This window comes from Piliocolobus tephrosceles, unplaced genomic scaffold (assembly GCF_002776525.5).
Source record: "Piliocolobus tephrosceles isolate RC106 unplaced genomic scaffold, ASM277652v3 unscaffolded_12940, whole genome shotgun sequence".
Classification (NCBI taxonomy): Eukaryota; Metazoa; Chordata; class Mammalia; order Primates; family Cercopithecidae; genus Piliocolobus; species Piliocolobus tephrosceles.
Window position 1 is genome coordinate 1 of NW_022294244.1, and position 6,589 is coordinate 6,589.

Sequence of the window (6,589 nt, forward strand, 5' to 3'; positions counted from 1 at the left end):
ACAATTCTCCTTCCTTAGCCTCCCGAGTAGCTGGGATTACAGGCGTGTGTCACCACGCCCAGCTAATTTTGTATTTTTAGTAGAGATGGGGTTTCAGCATGTTGGTCAGGCTGGTCTTAAACTCCTGACCTCAAGTGATCACCTGCCTAGGCCTCCCAAAGTTCTGGGAATACAGGCATGAGCCACTGTGCCTGGCCACTTGTAGGTCAATCACAGTGCTAGTCACAATAGCAAAGATATAGAACTAACCTGAGTGCCCATCAATGGATGACTGGATAAAGAAAATGCCTTTTTTTTTTCTTTTTTCTTTTTCTTGAGACAGCGTCTCGCTCTGTCACCCAGGCTGGAGTGCAATGGCACAATCTTGGCTCACTACAACCTCTGCCTCCCGGGTTCAAGCAATTCTTTTGCCTCAGCCTCCCTAGTAGCTGGAATTACAGGCGCCCACCACCACGCCCGGCTAATTTTTGTATTTTTAGTAGAGACAGGGTTTCACGGTGTTGGCCATGCTGGTCTTGAATTCTTGACCTCAGGTGATCCACCCACCTTGGCCTCCCAAAGTGTTGAGATTACAGCGTTAAGCCACCATGCTCGGACAAGAAGATGTTTTATATGTGTGCATACACCCACACACACACACACACACACACACATATATATACACGCACACTATGGAATACTATGATTCCGTAAAAAGAATGAAATAATATCTTTTGCAGCAACATGGAAGGAAATGGAGGCCATTATCTTAAGCAAAATTACTGAAAAACAGAAAATCTGCATTTGTACCTCCTCAATATACAAAAATGAAAAAATAAAAAGTAAAATTAGAACAAAAAGTATTTTATATCAGCATATATAGAAATATTTTTATATATCATTTATGCAAAAATATTATGTCATATATTATATATGCATACTTATGTACACATACATATACACAAGTATATAACATATCTAACTCAGTATATATAATATATAATGGTATATATACATGAGATATACACACATACATGCACACACACATACAGTATACATGCTTAAAGAGTGTTCAGCTCCCTTCAGAGATGGTAGGATTTTTTTTTTCCAGTCAGGATCTCACTCTCTTGCCCAGGCTGGAGGGCAGCGGCGCAGTCATAGCTCACTGCAGCCTTGACCTCCTGGGCTCAAGGCATCCTCGTGCCTTTGCCTCTGTGCTGGGATTATAGGTGTGCACCACCACACCTGGCTAGTTTAAAAACTTATTTTTGGTAGAGATGGGAGGCATGTTCTAATGTTGCCCAGGTTGGTCTCGAACCCCTGTGCCTCTCAAACTGCTGAGATCACAGGTGTGAGCCTCTGCGCTCAGCCAGATGGTACAATTTTGATTCCTCTCATATTTAACAACACCTGCACCTATCATTGTATTGAATTTATAGCTCATTCTGGTTTAGGGTCAGGGACTTATTCCTTCGGAATGGCAGAGTTCAGCATTTCCTGACTCCACCGCAAATTAATGCCACTTCATTAAGGCGATAATGACCCTTCCATGCCTAACTCACAGGGATTTTCCCTTTTTGTCTCTCAAGTAATAGGCTGTGGTTTCTCAAGGATTTTTATGATCCTTCCAGATGAAAGCTGCTTTGTCAAGCAAGGTGTTGAGAAACGTGCAGGGTCCATTTCTAAGAAGAGGTAGCTATGTGGTCAAGTTGAGAGTGGGATCAGTGGAGTCAGACTAACCAGCAGCCCAAGCAGAGTTTGACAATGCAAATCTGTGCCACGTTCTTCTTCCTGCGCGCAATCAGCAGGCAAAGACATCTGCGTAATTGGGTGTGAAACCCCGGCCTTGATTAAAAGGACTTTATGAGGCCGCAGCCTTGCATTTGCAAGGTCAGGCCCTAGTGGAGAGGGCGCGCGTTCCGCGGGGTGACACGAACTCCTCCTGAGTGCGCGTTCCTGGCTGGCCCTTAACCCCTCAGCCAGGCAGGGCGTGGCAGGGCCGTTTCCTGTCCTAACCAGGATCAAGGGATTGCATGACTTGCTGGTGAAGCTTGCTTGGCAGGGCCGTGACCTGTCCTAACCAGGCTCAGGGAATGGCGGGGGCCTGCTGGTGTCGCATATGTTTTGCATTCCAGCTCAGGATTTTGCAGAGCATAGAGAGCGGGTGTCACCCCCCGGGGGAAATGCCACCCACAAAATGCAGGTGGAGGCTGGGGCGAGGCTGGCAGCCAGGGGCCAGAAATACAAAGCCTGAGCCAGACTTCCTGACTCCCCCTCCCTGTTAGCTGTGCAAGGATGGCTCGGCCTGGTCCCCTTAAAATGTGTCCGTTCTGACTTAGAGGCTGCTTTGCCTCTCGGAAAGCCCCCCTGACCAGCGGACTGAGGGACTGGAGACCCCCTCCAGTCGCAGAATCGCTGAGATCCCTCAAAACAAAGGCGTTAGCAGTTTGACCCCTTGCTGCTCAGAGTGGTCCGCGAACCGGCAGCCTGGGCCGCCCTGGTCGCGGGTCAGGGGCGCAGCGTCCAGGCCGTGCCAGGCCCGCAAGTTAAGCACTATGTACATTTCCCTGGGGAAAGGGGTGACCAAATGTCTAGCTGTATTTGCATTTCAAATCCACACGGATAGGTTTTAAATATAAGTATGTCCAACTATTGCCTGAGCCACACTCAAGCCAGGAAAAAAAAAAAATCTTTGCGTTTCTGAAATTGAAACGCGTCTGCACAATTCTTTATCGGGTTGTCGCCGGGGTGCTTGAAACAGTGACCAATCAAGTTTCACGCGCTACATTTGGTAGGGTGATCTCTCAAATCTGTCTTTCCCTAGTTCTTTAAAGAAATGTTTATTTGGAAAGAATTCTAGATCCACAGGAAGCTGCAAAGAAACGCGCAGGGTCAAGCCCATCCTTCCCCGTCGCTTCCAAGTAGAAATCTAGAATCACCAGAGTCCTACGGCAAAACCGGGACGCTGACCTCATCCCCAAGACCCGGCAGCCCCTCTTGGGGATCCGCGCGCAGCGCGCGTCCTGAGTAGCCAGGCTAATCCGAGCCCCTCTCCTCACCAAACGCCAATTTCACTTTTTATTTCTGAACTTCACTTTTGCGGAGCCACGCCCTCCCTGTCCCCGGGCCCCCTCGCCTCCCCATCTTCCGGGCTTGGGTGCAGCGACGCGGGTGTCCCGCCAGTGCGTCCCCGGGGAGGCTTCAACCTGGGTCCCACCCCAGGGGCGCCCCGGGCGCGGAGGGGGCGTGGGCACCTCCCCAGAGCCGCGCCAGCCGTCGGTGGCTGGAACCATCCGCACGCCCGGGTCTCCGGCTCCTGGGCTGGGTCGCGGCGGGGGCGGAGCGCGCGAAGGCGACGCCCCCAGCCCCGCGGCCGGGTGGGGGCGGGGAGAGGAGCGGTCACGCCCAGGCTGCTTCCGCCCGCCCCATCAGCGCGCACGCGGCTACCGAGCTGGAGGAGGCGGCGGGCGTGAGACCGGGAATGCGCAGGGCCCCCGCCTCGACCCCCAAGCCCGGGCCGCGGCCCCCGCCTTCCCCGCAGCCGTCCGGCATTCGGTGCCCGACCCCTGAGGCCGGCGGCTAGCTCCCACCCGGGGCCGTTGCTGCTTGTGCCGTGAGCGCCGCCCCGCCATTGTCCCCGTCGCTCCGTCAGCTGCACCAGGCGGCGAGGGTGCGCATGGGGAGCCTCCGTTGATGCCGCCGCCGCCGCGCCGCCCTCCGAGGCTGCGTCCCGGGAAGCCCGGCTCCCCAATCGCTTCGGCCTGGCCCGGTGCCCCGGACCTGAGTGCGTCCCCATGGAGGCGCCCGGGCTGGCCCAGGCGGCCGCGGCGGAGAGCGACCCCCGCAAGGTGGCGGAGGAGACCCCCGACGGGGCGCCCGCGCTCTGCCCCAGCCCCGAGGCGCGGTCGCCGGAGCCGCCTGCCTACCGCCTGCAGGACTTTGACACGCTGGCCACCGTGGGTGAGTGAGTGCGGGCGGGGACTCGGCCCACAGGGGTGCGCGGCGCGGCCGGGACGCTGTAGTAGGACAAAGGGCCCCGGGTGCCGGCCTCCTGGGGAGGGACCTGCCCGGCTACTCCGGCTCGGAGTCCTCGCGCGGGTCTGCTCCTGCGGCCCGGGTCTCCCCGGGGGGCGCTTGGGGAGGTGGAGCGCACCCCTCAGCCCAGACAAGTTCCCCCGACCGGCCGGGTGCCTTCCCTGAAATGCCGACGGCTCCTCTCAGAGACCACCCTCCACTCCCAGCACACAGAGCACTCTGGGGCCTGGGCCGTCCGACGTCACAAAACCTCCTGCGGGTCACCTCGCCTGGGGGACCTCGTGCCCCCTCCCTGGCAGCGACCCCAGGGACACGGGCGCGGGATCCGAAGGCCCCTGCCGGCCTCCCCCCGGCCAGCCTCCCCGTGTGCCCAGCGGCAGGCAATGTACAGATTTCTCGAGGGGCTGCAGGAGCAGCTGGGCTTTGAGGGACAGGTGTCCCGTGGCGTTGTGGGGACGAGGACGGCAGCGCTGGGAACGGATCCTAACATGTCCTGACACCTGCTTTTCGTCTTGTGCGTCTGAAATGGGTAATTCTTATATCGGACGCTTTATCCGTTTCCTTTGTCCTCTGGCTTTGAACTTAACCCCGAATGGGCAGCTTGACAGGTTTCGAGTTCTCGGTGCGCTGGGATCCGGACACGCGCTGGCTTATGGGGCAGCCCTGAGTGGGTCAGAATATCCCAACCGGACGTGGGCGCTGGATTTAAACAGTTGTCACCGGCCCGCCTGTGCCTCTTAGCGACTCTGTGTGGCTAAGTGGGGTGTTGGTTGTCAAGAAAATAAATGGGAGAACAGAGTGGGGTGTCCTGGGTGTGTTGGTGAGGCTGGGCCTCTCAGGCCCTCTAACTCCTGTTTGTCCTCTCTTTTTGGAAAGGAGGAAGCTGGGCTGGGAAGCCCAAGGGCTCGAGGCCACAGCTTATGGCTTAGGAAGACCAGAGGGCATAGCCAGGGGACCTTCAAAACCGCTGAGGAAGAGGGGACTTAGCTGCCTTCAGTGACCTCTTTGCCACTTAGACTTTGAGGAAGGGCCCACGAGGAAAGCCTGAATTTGGAAGGACAGAGTAGGAGGAGGCACTCTCTTTTTCTCCTTTCCCTCCCTCCCTCCCTTCTCCTCTCCATCTCTCCATCTCATTTTCTCTCTCCCTCTTTCTGTCTCTGTTCCTGTCTCTCTGCATTTCTCCTCCTCTGTCTCGGTGTCTGTCTCCCTGTCCCCTTCCTGTCTTGGTTTCTCTGTCTCCCTCCCTCCTCTCTCTCTGCCTTCCCTCTTGTCTTGGTCCCCCCGGAAAGCTGTCCTGGGCTCATCTTAGAGCTGGGTGTGTTTTGTGGGGAAGAAGGGTGGGGCAGGAACCCTGACTGGCGCAGCCGCCACAGTCGGTGGAAATACAACTCCACAATGGAAAATTGATGAGGTCCAGCCGTTCCTTGGCCCTCAGCACCAGCGCTTGTCATTCTTTGGGGCACCCACATGGGTCCCTTGAGGCTGGAGGCCGGGGCAGAGAGCAGGATGCGGGCAGGAGGGCGGCAGAGGTGAGGAGCTCTGGTGTCACGGGGGACCACTCAGTTTGATGTCAAGTCAGCTTAGGGTGCCCAGCGTGTAACCTCATCCTTAAAAATAGAGTGTCACTGCCTCTGGGGACCAAGCTGGCTGGGCGGGGAAGTCAGGTTTTTTTTTTTTTTTTTTTTTTTTTTCAGTCAGTGCTCTCTTAATGAGGATGATGCTCCTTTCTCAAGGATAACTTCCTGTGGTCTCCAAGGGTGTGGCGGGAGAGCTAGGTATCTCACACTCACTGGACAACAGGGGACCAGGACCCAGGGGTGTGTGTGTGTGTTTGCATGCACGTCTGGAACACTCTGTCATGACAACTTCACAGCTTTGGTGACATCTGCTGGCTTTTATCCGAGCCCTTTTCTTTATTGTTGGTTAAAGAGCAATCTCAGTGTGATTCACCTAAAATAATACATTTTTAAAAAGCCTTTTAGATCCTTCACGATTGTGTCTCTGAGCCACAATCTACAGCAGCTTTGGACTGTTTTCCAAGGCGTGATGAAGAGTGAGGGGCGAGCTCGAGTCTCATTCTGGAGTTGAAACCCAGTCTGGGTGGGTGCGACCTCTCTTCATCCTAAGCCGTCCCTGCAGGAACATAAGTTTGCTTTCCAGTGCTCGTTCCCCTCATTCCTAATTCCCTCAGGCCCCAAACAAGCACCCCCAGAAGTACTGAATTTTTTGGGGGGTGGGCGGAGGGGATCTGTATGCAGATTGCCAGTTGAGCAATCCTATTTTCTATGACTTAAAGCCAATCAGAGGCTGGGCGTGGTGGCTCATGCCTGTAGTCCCAGCGCTTTGGGAGGCCGAGGCAGGCAGATCACTTGCTCTCAGGAGTTCCAGACCAGCCTGGCCAACATGGCGAAACCCTGTCTCTACTGAGAAAATACAGAAATTAGCCGGGCGTGGTGGCAGGCACCTGTAATCCCAGCTTCTCAGGAGGCTGAGGCAAAGGAATTGCTTGCACCCAGGGGGCAGAGGTTGCAGTGAGCCAAGATCACACCCCTGCACTCCAGCCTGGGTGACGGAG

At 55.7% G+C, this 6,589-nt stretch overlaps 1 pseudogene; it reads left to right on the forward strand.

Annotated features, from left to right (window-relative positions):
* The first annotated feature begins 3,142 nt into the window (after nucleotides 1-3,142).
* On the forward strand, nucleotides 3,143-6,411 carry LOC111532975 (annotated as a pseudogene).
* Nucleotides 6,412-6,589: the final 178 nt, after the last annotated feature.